Genomic DNA, 16846 nt, shown 5'->3' on the forward strand with positions numbered 1-16846 from the left:
CCATCCAAGGGGAGGGTCCAGGAGATGGATGGATCAACGGGTGTGGAAGTCGGACTGGAGACTCAGACCTGGGGAGCCCTTGGCACTGAGAGTAATCATGACCATAAGAGTAGAGAGGGTCACCCAGAGAGAACGAGGGGAGGGCAGAGGCGGGGAGAACAGAGCCCCAGGCAGATCCTGAGGAGCCCCGACGTTCAGGGTCGGGCAGGGGAGGAGCCGGTATAGACGATTAAGTGTGGTCACAGTGGTCGAGGGAGAATTTGGATAAAAAAGTACAAGGTGGCCGAGGGGGAGTGTTGGGCTCCCAGAGGCTCCCTGGGGCTGATAGAGAGTGCTTGTCTAAGATGACTTTTGTTTTAAATTGAATGAAAGATTCTTTAAATTCTATAGTGCTTTACAGTTTTCAGAAGTTTCACACACATGATTTCGTATAATCCCATAATAACCTTCTCCCCCACCCCTGTGTTGCCCCTGCCCCCCCACCAGTTTGCTCCCCACATCTGTGAGTCTGCTGCTTTTATGTTATATTCACTAGTTTGTTGTGTTTCTTTTTTTACATTCCCCATACAAGTGATATCATACAGCATTTGTCTTTCTCTGTAAGACGACCTTCTTGATTGGAGAGGTGTGTAAATGGATCGCACTTTTTTTAAACGCTTTGTAGCTTGAAAAGTTCCACCAGAGCAACAGCCCGTTTGACCTTGTAGGAGGCAAAGCTGACCCTGAGGCTTCAAAAACTTCCACAGTTGGTTGAGAACTGAACTTGTAGGTGTGCCTTCATCCTGCAAGACAGTTGAGCCCTTCCCTGGCTCCGCATGGCTCTGTCTGGCCCGGAGGACAACGGATTGGTGCCTGCCTTGAGGTTAAGTGCTTTCCCAGAGCCCCCTCTGCCCCGCCTCCCACTGGCCCTCATGCCCCTAAACCCCAGACTGGTTGCTCGCACCAAGTGGGGATATTTGGTGTGTGAGAGCTGATTGGTTTTTGACAAATCCAGCTTGGCCTCTTTTTAGCACCTACTCATCCCCCAGGGGCAGGAAACCTGATATTTTAATGATTTGCTCCAGACCCTTGGGGGGGTGGGGCGATGACTGTGTCAAGCCAAACTCCCGGTGGAGGCGGGCCTGGTAGATGTAATTAGCAGGTGAGGACGTTCGGGGCTGGGGAATCAGGTGCTGTATGCACGCCGGGGCTGTGCTGTTAACCCACTTCCATTCCAGCGGGAGCAACTCTTCATCTCCCAGGAGTGCAGGGACGGCCTTCCCAGTCCAGGGAGGAGAGAGGCTTTCAGGAGAGGTGGCTCTTTTGTGTCATGACTGCAGCACAAATGTTTCTTCTCTGTTTCTGTTTGCTTGGCTCCAACTTGCTTGTTTTCCCCCAACCCCTTTTCTTTCTTTCTGAGAAGATTTTCCTACATTTTTCTTTGGATCCCAGAATCTCAGAGGAAGAAAGAGGCTGAAATTTAACCTGTTTGTTTGATAAGTGGAGACACTGAGGCCCCGTGAAGATAAAGGACTTACCCAAGTTTATACAGGGAGTTAATACCGCATTAGCATCACCACCACCACCATCACCACCATTACCATCATCACCTCCGTCACCACCACGTCATCACCATAATCTCAGTCATCATCATCATTATCGTCATAACCATTTTCATCACCACCACCACCACCATTACCACCATCAACACCATCATTTATTTGTTTATTTATACCAACATTATTCCCAAAAGGATTTAGGGCACCTTAGCCACCATGATCTTGGGTCTACAGACTCCCTCCGTGGGGATCCTCTTTCCCCCATTTTAGCCCCTCTCTCTTTCTGCAGGTCTCACCCCACCTCTTCCTCCCCATCAACCCTCCCCTGCACCAGGAGGTGGTCTCTGCCTCACATCTAAGAGCTTCCCTCCAGTTCTCCTACCCTCTGCCCAGTTATTTCTCATGTACATACTTCTTTTCAAATCCCTACTTCTTCCCTTTGCTTAGGGGATACTGAAACAGAAGGATCCTGGGGAAGAAATATATGAAACATGGAGGATGGGGGCTGGGGATGGAAATGAAGAAAGTAGCGGGTGGGATAGAGTGAAGGGTCCCAGACAAGCAGCTGCCTCAGCCCTGCAGCCAGGTGGGCAGGGCCACGGGACCAGCCACTCCCCTCTCTGCACCTCAGTCTCCTTGTTTAGAAGTGGTCCGAAGGGAAGGGAGGAAGGATTACGCTGGAAGATCTGAAACCCCATATGGTTCTCACGTTGCAGGATTCCAAGAGCATGGCGGTAGGGGAGGCCTCTAGTCTGGGCATTCCCAGAAGAGGGCAGAGGAGACAGTCATCACAGCCCCCAGCCCCTAAAATCTGGGCCACATCTCCCCGCCCCACTGGATTAGGGTTTCAGCTGCCAGGTCTCCTACACGCCTTTCCTTTTTCTGGACGCCTCTCACTGGAGCCTCCCTGCACGAGGTCCAACGGGTTCACACACGGAGGCATCAGTGCCCTGATCTCTGCAGGGACAGCCACACCGGCGGGGCCACCCTCCAGGCTGTGCCCTCCTGGGCCAGCTCCCGAGTGCAGAAACCTTCAGCCCCTCCTCTTCCCACCCTCTGCCCTCGCCACGTCCTCCTCCCCACCCTCCATCCTCCCAGCCTTGCTCTGTGCAGCCTGACACTTTGAAACGTGGGGTCCAACTTCAGCTGGATTTGGCCAGAAAAATACACATCCATCAGAGCTGTGTCTTTGGAAGGAGAAGGAAATTCATAAACCCTCCCCCAGGAGCCTCCCAGCAGGGAGGAAGGCGGCTCCGCTCCCCTCCCCAGAGTGATGAGCGAAAGGACAGATGACTTCAAGCTGCCCAGGGGACTCCCATGAGTCCAGGGTAAGGGGCCCAGCCAAGGCCTGAGTTATGCTGGGCAGCGCGGGTCCGACAGGCCGGCCAGGCTGCCTTCCCGGAGGCAGCCTAATGAGGCTTCCAGTGCGCAGATGCAAGGAGGGGAGGCCAAAGTGATGATGACATCAGGGGACCAACTCAGTCCTGGAACAACTGACCACACTGTGTCTCGGTCCAGCAATCCATCCCCAGCCCCTCCTGGCACCTCTGGACGGCTCTGGTGTTCATGGCTCCCAAGGGCGGCACCCTTTCAGAAAAAGGAATGCAAGGTGGCCCCAAAGTAAGTGGAGGTGCAGCCAAGAGCAGCGCCCTTCCTCACTTGGGGATGATGGAAAGGGATGCAGTCGTCTTCCAGACACAGATGTGACTCCAGTAGGAACAGGCACGCTGATCTCACACATGCGGCACCGGGCCCTGGGCTGAGCACTAGAACTCCTGCTAAGGTGCAGTCCGGGTCACGTTTGTGTGGGGAGGTCAGGCAGCGGCTGAGTGGCACAGTCTGGGTTCAAACCCAGCCCTGCCTGCGTCTCTCCATCATGTCACATCACCTCCATCTCTGACCATTCACTCTAACCAACCCACACATCACAGAGACGCAAGAACCAAGGGTTGGAGGGGAAGCAGCTTCCCCAGATCATCCAGCAAAGGGGTCCAGTCCAGAGTGGCCCACGTGAAGGTGGGTGGATAGAGATGAGGTGAAGGAGGAAGGATGGAGCCAGAGGACAGCAGCAGTGGGTCAGCTAATGAGTGAGCCAGGAGGGCAGGGGGACAGGGATGGGGCATGGAGAAGAGAGGAGGGCTGAGCATGATCTGAGCTTGGTTTGTCCAAAAATCCTGCCAGCTGCATGGGACAGGGATGTCAGGCGATGAAGGCTGAAGACGGGGCTGCCATTTAGGAACTGTAAGCAAGGTGCAGGGGGGCCTGGGGGAAGGGCAGAGCCTAGCAATGGTCACAGAGGAAGTGGGAGGAGAGGCACTTCCAAGGAGAGGTGAGGACAGGAGCAGAAGGCGGCCTGATGTTTCTGGAGATGGAGAGAAGCAGGTCCACCAACTTGGCAAAGAAAAGCAGAGGGAACAACGGGCTATCCGGGCACAGGCTGGGTTTGGGGGAAGCCGGGTAGGTGCTGTGAAGATCAGGCCAGAGCTTAAAGTCAGGGCTGACATGTAGATTTGAAATCCACTCTGCTCATTCAACATTTGTTCCTACATTCAGTAAATAGGTACTGAAAACTTCCAGTTTTGAGCTCTGGACTAGATACTGAGGGAGACAAAGATGATTTTGTAATGGTCCTTGCACTACAGGAGCTCAGACTACCCCATCCCCGGCATCAGGGATGACGATGGCTCAGAATCCTCACCTTCTCCTTCCTCTGAGACGAGATCTAGGATGTTCTCATCTTAATCCCCTGCACCTCGATCCATCCCCATCTCCATCACCCCACAGCCATCACCCACCCTATCTCTGCTCTCCTCCATCTCCATCACCCCCTTCTCCATCCATCCACCATCTCCATCCACCTCCATCTCTATCTGCCCCTATCACCTGTCTCCATCCATTCTCCATGTCCATTCCTTCTCTATTTCCATCACCACCATCTCTATTTCTCCTCGATCTCCATCTACTTCCATCTTCATCACCTCCATCTCCCTGGTCCAGGTGTGGGTTTCTTTTCACTGCGTCACCTCCCCAACTGGACCGGTGTCATCTCTGTGGCAGGAGCCACCACCCCCATAGGGTCCATTGCACAGTAGATGCTCACCAACCAAATAAGGTAACCTTGATTACTATGCTTATTTGGTACCTAATAAAGATCCCCACTGACAAATAATCATTGAACTGTTCCAAGTTTTAATTTTTTTTAATCAAGCAACTTAACTTCCCAAATTTGTGGCTGAAGGGAACTCTTTGGGATCAGCCCCTCCATTTTGCTTTCACATTCATTCAACAACAGACTGCGGCTGCGCTGGGTGATATAGAGATGAATCTGCCCTCAACCGGCTCACAGGGAAGCCGGGAATGCAAAGAGTAAGACCAATAACATGTGATAGATGTGAATGGCAGGCGTACCCAAGAAATAGTTCTACCAAGAGGAGGAAGCCAGGAAGGCATCCTAGTTGGGGGCAAGTGAGGGCTTCCATGAGAGCTGGATGGATGGAGCCAGTCAGGTGGAGAGAGGAGGCTGTTCTGCAGAGCAGAGGCCGGGAGGTTGAGGCCATGACCGTGGCTGTGTGTTGGGAGGCTGGAGTGTATGGGTTTGCTTGTTTGGGGTCATTTGCCAACCTGTTCTTAACATATGGACCAAGCTAGGCTATTAGGCTCATTGGATTCTGGAGTTTTCTTTATCACATCGTCATTCCAAATTAGGAGTCCTCCTGGGCAACATTCCCAGCCCTTAAATCATCTGGCACTGGTGCCCAGTTGACTTCCCCAGTCTGAGCTCTACCTGGAACACTCGCTCCCACCCCTGCCCCAGAGTCCTGCCCAGCCTCAGCGTCCACCTCCCTTCCAAGTTCTGCCTCTACCATCTTCCCCAGAATCCATAACTCCCCTCTCTAATTTTGGGACTCCTTTGGTACCTCCCTTAGGAACCCTTGGGGTGCAAATTGTGTTCTGGCTGGTCAGTCGGATGTACAAATTTCTCCTTCCCCCTTTGCAGGAGGCAACACAGCCCAGTGGAGGAGAGCACAGGCCCGGGGGTCAGGATGCTCTGACGGGAGGGCAAGGGAGGAGCTGGAAAGCTTCCTGGAGCAGGTGACCACTATGTCTTGAAGGGTGAATAGGAGTTGGCAAAATGAAGAAGGAGGGAGGAGGAAAGGAAATTCAGGCAGAGAAAGGAGCACAGGCAAAGGGTGGAGGCATGAGAATACTCAGCACATGCAGATGCTGGTAAGAAGCTGGGTGAGGCGAAGGACAGGATACTTGGCTGACTGGGATTTCCTAGGGGGCTGAAACAGACGGACTGCCCGTATAGTGTCCAAGAAGGCAGCCACATCAGAGACCCCCAGCAGACACCGGCTGTGCAACCAGCTGGACGCTGATAGCTGGCTCAACTCTCCAAAAAACCACCGTGTCTCCAAAAGAGCCTTCTACCACGAGGAGCTTTTTCTGGCTGGAGCCAGCATAGCCCTCCTCCTCTCCGCCTTTCCCGGGGCTCCAAGTCTGCGATCCTATCAACTCTTTTTTTTTTTTCCTTTCATTCACTCACTGATCATTATCCTCCACCCTTCCGACGCTTCAGACAGGCCGTCCATTTAATTTTGTAAAACTAAACAGCACGCTGAGTTCTTTCAGGACGCACTCTGAGCGTGATGTGTTCTGGGGAATGTTTTTCAGAGCAGTGAAAAATTTAATTTTTTCCCCCAGCCTGAAGATGTGTCAAACATAATTTATGCCTGGACATAATTCATCCCTAAAGATAAATATTGAAACCCAAGAGAGGAGAGACGGCTGCAGAGTTTCCAGGGGCAGGGGGGTAGGCAAGGGGGTCTCCTTTCCTCATCCCACCACTGGAGGGGTGAAAAAAGTGTAAACTAAACGCAAGTCAAGTAGCTACCTCCAGGTCTGGTCCCGGTCTCCCTCCACGGCTGCTGCAGACTTTTTTTTCCTTTTTTTTTTTTTTCACAGGCCTCTTTTGTGTCTGTTGAACTGTTGCTCTGTCTTGCATAAAATCTCTTGCAAGAGAAGTCCTCAATTAAAGTCACCTGCTGGCCTTTGTCAGCTGAGCTTGACGCTGTCAAATCAGGCCCAGGTCCTTAAGCCAATACAAGTCATTAAGGAGGAGGTGAATTAGAGACCTTACATGGCGGACAGGAGCCATCCATAATCAATTGATATCTTCCTCTGCTGGAGGCGGGGTCTCGGGGAGCCCCGTCCCCACTCGCCTCATCCGCAGGGGCCTCTAGCCCTGGATCTAATTAGGCTGAGGCTCAGCAGGTCCGAGGCTGCGCTGAAAGGCCATCAGTAGGCGAGCCCATTAATAACTCGCCGGTGCCCTGCGTATTGTAATTGTCAGGCTGCAATTTACAGTAATCCTCCAATGCAAAAGCCTACGTCGCTGCAGCTGATTGGAAATTCATACACCCATTTGAAAGAGAAAAACACAAGATGCATGGGTTAAAAGGCCAAAGCATGCAAGTGTGTGTGTTGAGTGACAGACATTTTAGTACTAGCCTGGGACCATATTTTAAAAGGTCACTGAAAACTCTTGGCTTGGGCCCTCTGACAAACAATGAACGTTCCATATATTTATTTGCCATCTCTTTGTTTTTACAGCAAGCAGAATAAATGAGTTAAATGACGTTGTGCGGGCCTGCATATTGTCAGCACAGGTTATAAGTCATTATTAAACTCCATCAAATCAAACCAAACCCGGTCAAGGCAATGAGACTAAAAGTTATTTGCATTCCTTCTGTCATAAAAAATCATATCCCCTTACTCAAGACTTTCGTTTCTTTATTAAATGCAGCCACAAGAGTATTTCAGGTCTGGCAATATAAGCCCAGGAAAACCTTCCCGGTATAACTCAGTGTAACTGCTTAGACCCGACTCCACTAAAAAGTCCCAGTTGAGCGTATCTGGGCACTCAATCAAGACATACATATTACTTTTAAATAAGATTAGCCTTTATATTTTGCTGCTTAAGTTAAAACTTTTCATGTCATTCTCTACTTTTATGTAAACTCCAACATAATTCTGTTTTAGCAAAATACTTCAAACAAATTAAAAACCTCAAGTCGAGCGTGTCCTTAACAAAAACTTTCTTAATGGCATCGCAGTGTGTTTGCTGACACTAAAACACTTTTAAATAAGATGGATTTTCCCTCTATTTCCCTGTGTTTGTAATTACGGCCGTACAGAGTGCGCCTTGGGTTCCAATGGCAAAACAGTTATCTGTGCTCCAAATATTTTTTGACCAATAACTTACCAGTGACCTGCAGCAACTGTGTAAAAATGTGTCTGTCCCTGTCTGTCTCCCATTGGGTTCTGCATTAGTTGGGAAATGGAAAGTGATCCATGGGGACTATTTGGGGGAGGGGCACTGGGAGTCAGAGGGTAGGTAGGTGGGAGGGAGGGGGAAACGTGTCCCACTGAATGGCACTCATATGGCAAATGGCAGAGTTGCTGATCACAGTATCTTTCTGAGCCTGATGAATGGTTGGGAGGAGATTAGGGAGTCAAAGTAAACAATTGGACACCGCAGCCATTCTTAATCTAAAAAAGATGTCAGTGGCCATTATTAAGAGTATGGGGATTTGGAAAGGTAACTGCTTTGAAAAGTGAACTCTAAGCAATTTCAGTGCCCATTCAGGTCGTTGATCAAATGATAGGGAACTGAAGATTTGTCCACGGTGTCTTCATGCTTACATCCACTCAGCGTATTCAGCGTTACCTGCAGCCCGAAACAGGTCATACTCCCACATCGTATTCTTCTGCTTAAGCACTCTGCCTGCCATGGCACGCAGCACACCACACCAGGGGCTGCCCAGCTTACCTCCAGATTCCTACACACCATCTCATTGAAGCTGACTACGTCCCTCCAAGACAGGTAGGAATTGTGATTCCCCGCCCCCGACACTACGTCAAAAGGAAAGCTAAAGAGGTTAAGACACTTGTCTAAGGTCACATCTGTGGTGTGGCAGGCAGAATTCTAAGATGCCCCCAGGATTCCCACACTTCAGTGTACGCGCCTTGTGTAACACCCTCGTCTTGAGCGTGGGCGAGACCTGGGACTATGATGGGAAGTCAGTGTCATGGTTAGGTATTATTACACAGCAAAGATGAAAGGATTTGCAGATGTAATTAAGGTCCCTAATCAGTTGACTTTGAGTCAGTTGACATCATTGGTGGTCCTGACCTAAGTGGATGAGACCCTTTAAAAGAGGGTCTGAGTCTTCCCTGAAAAGAGAGACTGAAGTGGCAGAATTCTCCAGCTGGCCTTGAAGAAGCAAGCTGCTTCTTCCTGGGGCCCTGCATCCACCAGGAAATGAGTTTTGCCAACAACCACGTGAGTCTGGAAGCATCCTGAGACCAGATGAGGCCTCAGCCTCATGAGACCTGAGCAGAGAACCCAGTTAAGCTGTGCCCAGACTTCTGACGCACAGAAACTGATGAGAATTGCATGTTGTTTTGACCCATGAAATGCGTGGTTATGTTATGCAGCAATAAAAAACAAATATGTGTGGCTAGTAATGAACCCAGGGCCTCCTGGTAGACCTGCCACAACATCCACGTTGTGGCCGTATTTCAACCCCATATGTGTATTCCTTCCTCCTATTTACAGTCTAAACATCAAATATAAGCTTACTTTTAAGTTGCTCTTATTCAGCCATTTTCTTATCCTAAATATATTCTGAAATATACAAAAACCCAATGAATATTATCTAAGAGGTTTCTTATAATACAAAAAAATAAGAAGGCTGTAATACCTTCTCTTTTTCATTTCAAAGGCCCGCCAACAGCAGCAGACTTGACACCAATATGAAATTTTCTTGTTAAGCTCCCCCCAAATTAGTACCTTATGAGAAAATCATACCTCTGAAAGCACCTGACTAAATATTTCATAAATGCAACACACACCAAATTCCTACAGTAGATTCACTGGATTTACAACCATCAAACTATATTAAACTTACAATATCAAGATTTATCACCTATTAAATGGAGTCTTGTTTTAGTAATATCTCGCATTTGATCCCAAAGGATCTCAAATACCTTCGACCCTTCACCAGGGCAGGCCACCGTAATTCATAACGAGGTAATCAAAACGCTCATTGTAATGCTGCTGCTGCCACACTTGGGGATTAACTCACCTATCAAGGAAAGGTAGCCAGACCTGAGAAAGAAGGCAGCTGCTTTACAGAGTGCAGAAATGGTACCAAGATCCAGCCCTCAGGGGGAAACCCCACAGAGAACCACAGATGCAGAGTCAGAGGGTCCTAGTAGGCCTCTGGCCCAGTGGTTTTCAAGCATGAGTTTTTGGCAGTAGAACCCTTTCTTCCCACATAGTGTTATAAGAAAGCTCAGTAAATGGAACTGATAAAATTGGAGTGGCTCTGGCCCAGGCAGGGAGCAGGAGCCTCACCAGCCTTCTGCCGCACACAGTGGGAGACCCTGCTTCCACTCCCGTGCTCCCTCACCTAGGCTACCCCTTAGGGTCATATGGGCAATTTTTTTTAAAAAAATGCACATGCCTGGGCCTCATCCTAGACATTTTGATTTCAGAATGAGGTTCACTGGTTTGGCTGAACCCCCATCTCATATTTGAGGAACCTGAGACACTGTGAGGAGAAGCGATTTGCTTAAGGAAGTACAGGTTTAAAACCACGGCCCAGAAAAATATAGCCTGCTCTCAGAATGTTTGCAGGGATGTCATTATCCACATTGAAATTGTAAATCTGGGTTAAAATGTGTGAGTTAATTTTGAAGATTTATAGTGATTACTTAGCTTAAATAATTTCTCAAAAACATTCAGAGCTTTATGATATGGCCAAATAATACAACCCACATCTCAGAAGCCTCCCTGGACCCATCATCCCAAAGAACTATGTGGTCTATTAAAGAGACTGTAGATGGACCATAGGCACGATAGAGAGACATTCTGTGCGAGCTTCTGTTCATCCCTCAAAACCTCGCTCAAGTATCACCCCCTCTGTAAATGTTCCGTTGCTCCTCCAGCTGTCTTCCACGGTGCCCTGGTCAGCCCTTTGTCAGAGGGGACACTGGACTGAAATTAGCTGGTTGCACACACTTGTCCCCACCATAGTCTGAGCCCTGAATGCAGGGTCTGTGTTTTACTCGTTTTCAGGGATGTCTGCAGCACCCCTGCAGATCTTTACTCATCTGCAAAGTGGGACTGGCAGTGGCATCTATTCTTATACGAAATACAGGGGAAGTGCTTGTAAGAGTTAGCACTCAATAAACGTTAGCTTTCACTACTGTGTAACTTTAGCCACACCACTCCGCCTACCACTCCATTACATTACCTTGTTTTTACTGTCTTCCTAGCAAGTCTTCTCCAAAACTATCAGATTTCTTAAAGATCGGTCTCTGCTCCCACTCCCATCCCACTGGAATCTAGCGTCCATGAATGTGACAGATCTGTCTGTCTGACCAAATCCCATTGACTCCGTGGAGCCTGGATGAGGCTTGAACATAGTGGTTGGAGAATCAATATTCGTGGAGGGGAAGTATGACTGAATCACTGTGCTACATGCCAGAAACTAACACAACACTGTAAATCAACCCTACTTCAATTAAAGAAATTTTCATGGGTGAGCGTGTAGCTGATGAGTCGAGGAAAAGAACAAGAACACGACCTCGGCTTCTAGAAATTTACGGTCTTGACCGGTCGTGATTTAAATCTCTTACTTCTGCATTCACAAGTTAAAGTTTTGTGACTTTGAGTGTTACTGACTGTTAGATCCGGTGGGCCAGCTCCTTTGCTGTACAGAGGAGACAGAGGCCGTAATGCAGGCTCCTTCCAGCATCCCTGGTACAGGAGGGTTAAAGCTGGATTGCCCTTGGGGCGTGTCTGGGACTCAGGAATTCCAGATGCCTAGAAATGCTCAGACCACTAGTTAGGGTACCTCCCCTTTGTCAACAAAATTGGTTTTAGTGAGCTTTAGTTCTGGAAAGTCTAGATTTTCTATTTATAAACATAACCTCAAGATGGAATTCTGGCTTGTTAAGAGAACTGATTCAGCCCTTTATTCCAAAATAGGTAAATATAAGTAAAAATAACCAACCACTAAACAAAACCCAAAGTGGCCTTACGGCTCTTAAAAGACCTTAAAGCTCAAACACACTTTCCCATAAAAGCAACTTGTGCCCCACTGTGTCCGCCCACATGTGAGCCTGGGCTCCGGATGGGAGAACCCTGAGGGCACAACGCTGGCTGTCGCCTTGCTTGTCGTCACAAAGCAGTGGGTGGACTGTGGCTGTACCCATTTAACAGGCCAGCCCACTGAGACCTCTCAGCAAAACCAGTGCCAAGGTCAAAGCTGTGACTATATTGTGCTACCTGCCTTCTCAAGAACCACCTAACTCAGTGAGATCAGCTTCACGTCAAATATGTAGTAGCTGCTTGATGCACAGACTCTGGACCAGGGAGCATCGACATGCTGGTTACAGCCCGTCTCATCCCCAAGATCTGTGGCCGTGACTGGAGAGATGCTGTAACAGGATAGGATGGAGAGTCAGGGGAATGAGGGCAAAGGGAAATGAGAAACGACTACTACAAACACAGGGTTTTATTCCCAGAAAGTAACCACCTGTGGTTTGGCTGTGGTCTGTCTTCCCCCCGGGACTTCACGGGGCTATGACTGCCTGTGATGAGGGCGAGGATGGTCTGCTCCTCACCCCTGTGCCCTCAGTGCCTGGAAGAGTGCCGCACACCCACGGAGCCCCAAATACTTATGTGAACAGATGAGCCTGGTGGAAGTCTGGCTCTGAGTTGCCTAGTAGTGAAAGCAAAAAGGGGAAAAGGATCAGCTACAAGATTCATTGTGTCCATTCAAAGTGAATCTTCAGGAAAAGCATAGGCTCTTCCAGGCATTTTCTTTCTGGGTTATCAGCGCAACATGAACCAACTGTGTCACACTGGCCAGGAGACTCACCCTTCACCCGAGACCATGGCACGTTATTCATGAGGACCCAGGTCCCATTCCTTGTGATGGAGACACTGTACAAAGCAAGGATTTTCCTCATTCTACTCTGCTGCCCCCTCACCACCCTCCCTCCCGACCCTGCACTCTGTCTCCAGAAGAATATTACCACCTGCAGACAGAGGGCGGACAGCACTGAGGTGACAGCACCATGGACTGAGGCTCTCCTGTGGTCCAGCAGCATCTGGGACCCAGAGTGCTGGTGGTGGTTAGGACACAGTCCTCTTGTTCCAGTAGCTCACAGACGTGTGGAGAGACGGGGCAACGGGCCGAGGTGCGCTGAGAAGGGCAGGAGCCTGCGGGGGGTTCCTGGGCTGAGGGAGGGGCCAGGGATGGGGAGATGTCCTGGGGGGCAGGGTGCAGGGAAGGGTAGCATTGGATGAGCAAAGGTGGAGGCAGGGAGAGGGCCAGGATAGTTTCAGGCAGACTCAACAGCACACAGAAAGGCCTCCCTAAAAGCTGCAGACCTGGGGTTATCGGGAGACGATGTCCATCAGCCAGAGATGGCTGAGACGCAGCCCTCGGGGGGGAGGTGAACGGCCTGAAACGGGTCCTGCTTGGGGACAGTCAGGGACCAATACCTGGGGAATTTTGGCTTAAGAGGACTGATTCAGCACTTTATTCCAAGGGCTGGACATGCAAAATTCGTACTAACAAAAAACACACTCAACGGGAGTTTTATTTCACGACTGCAATTTGCAAGTCAAGTGTAGCCAGAACCACAGGACCCGGACTCGCCTATGACTGGGAGCCAAAGTGACCCAGTGATTAGACTCCTTAGGGTCCCTTCTAGTTCACCAGCCGCAGGGGCTGCTTGTCACCTTCAAGCATGATCTTGGGCCCGCTGGCTGAGAGACTCCAGGCTGGGTTCTGGGGTGCCCTGAGAGACATAGTTCACCAAATGCCCGTGTGCCCTTGGCAGGGCACGTCTTAAAGTGCATTGCTCAGGGTGCTGGCACCTAAGATCTACTGTGAAGGCGTCTGTGGTCAAGTAAGTTTGGGAAATGCAGCCCCATTGCAGAGGGCATAATAAAGGACCTGAGAAGTCCTGTAAAGAACGCTGTTTAATTGTGTTTAACCTGTAACCTGCCCAAACTCAGTTACCCAGGGAACTTTTTTTTTGCCGCATGACACCTATGAACATTCCTGGACTCTACTCAAGCCTCCATCTCAAAGGCAAGTTCAGGCACTGACAGCCAAGTAGGGGAGTCTTACCAATGAAAGGCAATGATCAGAACAAAAAAATCCTCCGTAACAGGAAGACTCAACATTAGTAAGCAGCTCGTCAAAAATTACTCCCTAAAAATGTCAGAAAAAATTCTCAAGATACAAACAGCACTGCTTCACCACCTACTAACTCCCTACCTAGATTCATGGTCACGCACACACCAACCACCACACCCTGTGCCCGAGCAAGACACAGCGGGAGGAGGTCCCCAGAGCGGGACACACCGCCTTCCCTCTGCAGGCCACAGACGCTTCTGCCGCGAGGGACGGAAGGCTAGCTTCACTCACCTCTAGTTTGGTCCTGATCTGATGACACCTTACCGCACAACAGGAGTGGCTTTCCTGTGGCAAAAGGGCTTTCCTTTCTTTTCAAAATATAGCGAATGCAAAAGCAGGAGGGAGAAAAGCAAAGAGGTTACGGTAAATGCTTGCTTCTTGTTGGACCAGGAAGAGTGTTACTCGAAACGGGGAACCAGCGGCCTCTCTTACCAAGCCCAGCGGCCTCATGCTCAGCTGGGGCCATCCCAGGTCTTCAGACCAACGCGAGCCGGGTAACAGAGTCATGGTGGGTTCCGACTCCGGCTCTCTAACCAAGACCACGAATCTTCTCCTCAGGAGCTACTGGGGTTACACGCTCAACAAAGACACAAAGCCTGCAACTGCCACGCACACTGGTTAAGTCACCATCCGGCTTTCTTCTCAACATGAGAAACCTGACGCACACATACATACGGTCACATATTTTAATTCCACCTTTATCTCAAAAGACCCACATAAACGACTGAATGAGGGTTAAACACTCCTTTTGATTTAGGTCGATGTGGGTTCAAGGCCCAGCCCTGACTCATACTGTGAGCTCAGGCAAGTTACTTCCCTTCTCTAGGCCTCGCTTTTCCCACCTGTCAAAAGGGGCTGCAGGAACTATAAGCATTTACTACAGGCATACGACATGTGGGGCACTGTGCCCAGCATCTCACACGAACTCTCACTGAACCCGAATGACTCTTTCCTCATGGCAGAGGCAAGGCCGTGATGCTCAGAGAGGTTTAGTAACTTGCCCGGAGTCACACAGTGCCGGAAACCGGGCATTCCGACTCCAGCTCTCAACGTGAATCGCTCTTCTCTGCCTCCCTCCAAAGCAGCCGTCTCTGTAACTCTGGTGAGGAGTCAATGGCGTGAAATGTCTGAAACGTTTAGTTCAGATCAGGCGCCTAGTACGTGTTCAATGAACCATAGCCATTACAGGTCCAAGAGCCCTCATCTGAAATCCTTGAGGCTGAGGGGTTTTGCAATTCAGATTTTTTTCAAGAGAGAATTTAAGGAAGTGAAAAGGCGACCAGAGAATGGGAAAATATATTTGTAAATCACAAATGTGATAAAGGTTTAACATCCAGGATACAAAACGGACTCCTAAAAGTCCACAACTAAAAACCTGGGTGGGCAAAGGCCTCGAACAGACACGTCTCCAAACAGAACAAGCAGCCACTAAGCACAAACTCAGTTAAGATACCACCTCACACCCATTGAGACAGCTATCATCAAAACAAATGGAAACCACTCTGGATGAGGGTGTGGAGACTGGGAATCCCTGTGCAGCACAGGTAGTGGAGGACGGTACGTCAGCTCCTCGAAACCCAAGCGTGGAATCACCGTATCACCCGGCAACCCCACCTCTGGGTACACAGGCTGAAGAACTGAAAGCAGAGACTCAGGTGTAAGTGCACCAATGTTCACAGAAGCAATATTCACAGTAGCCAGAAAGTGGAAGCAACAGAAACGTCCAGCCACAGAAGAATGGAGAAACAAAACGTGGCCAATTTACCTACGATGAAACATTACTCGGCCTTAAACAAGGGAAATCCTGACACGTGCTACAACATGGCTGGAGCTGAATGAGCAAGCCAGATGCCAAAGGACACGTATGGTCTCATCCCGCTATTTCTATGAAGTACCCGGAAGAGTCACATTCAGAGGCAGAGAGCAGACATGGCGGGGCAGGCCTGGGGGACGGAAGAGACAGGGGGCAGTGTCCAACGGGACAGGTTCCATCTGGGATGGAGTGGAGTTCTGGAACTAGACGGTGGTGGCAGCTGCACAGCAACGTGGATGTCCCCATGCCAGTAAATGCCACACTGAAAAATGGCTAATGGGGAGTTCTACGTATAATTTATCACAAAAAGAGAAGAGAGGGAAAAACAGATCTAGGAGTTGCTGACACTGCCTCGCAGACAGGTCAGGAGCCCGCTCGGGCCTGCTCGTGCCCCGTGGGTGCGCCTCCACCCTGCAGGGATCACAACTCAGTTACAACTGAGAGGGCTGCGAACAGCACGTGCCATTCCGTCGACACACACATCGTATGCTTGTGCACCTGCAGGAAGGAAGCAGTTTGCTGCCATCTGGATTCTCCTTCCGCACCTCCCGATCCGCACGCGGGTCGGCTTGGCCAGCCTGCGTTCACGGTTGCGGCCTCGAGAGGGGAGGGTCGCGGGACAGGAGGAGCTGTGCACCTCAGGCCTCAACTACCCAGTGAATCCTGGGCAGTAGCACCAAGGCCAGCAAGCACGGAGCGCTTCACCGAATTCCTCAGGATTAAAACATGTCTACTTTTTCTCCTTTAGTTTGCAGAAGTCAGAAGGAGGGAAAAGGAAGAGATCAAATTCTCACAAAGGATAACGAAATTTTGTTCTCATTCTGAGGAACTTGTACTTACCAGCTTGTTCCTACAGCCAAGTCATTCCCTTTTGTTTTTAGTGCTTAATTTGCCGAGTTACAAAAAGGTTATGTCAAGGCTTGAAATAATGGAATTCTTTCCCAACAATATTGGAAGTGTCCTAAAAAGCTAGGAGCTGAACATTCTGTTCACTTGACTCCAGGATAACCAAACTCACTTAAGGAATGTGCCAAATGTATCATAAATAATCCAGGACCTGGAACCCATCAGTCAATGTGGCAGAATTTCAGAAAAACACACTGGTATTTTTTGAATCTTGAAAAGAAAAAGGCAATTGTTAGTAGATAACTCTACCAGTAGATGGGAAGCAGAACTTGGTAAACAACGTTTTATCACATTCAAGTACG

This window comes from Camelus dromedarius, chromosome 5 (genome assembly GCF_036321535.1).
Source record: "Camelus dromedarius isolate mCamDro1 chromosome 5, mCamDro1.pat, whole genome shotgun sequence".
Taxonomy (NCBI): Eukaryota; Metazoa; Chordata; class Mammalia; order Artiodactyla; family Camelidae; genus Camelus; species Camelus dromedarius.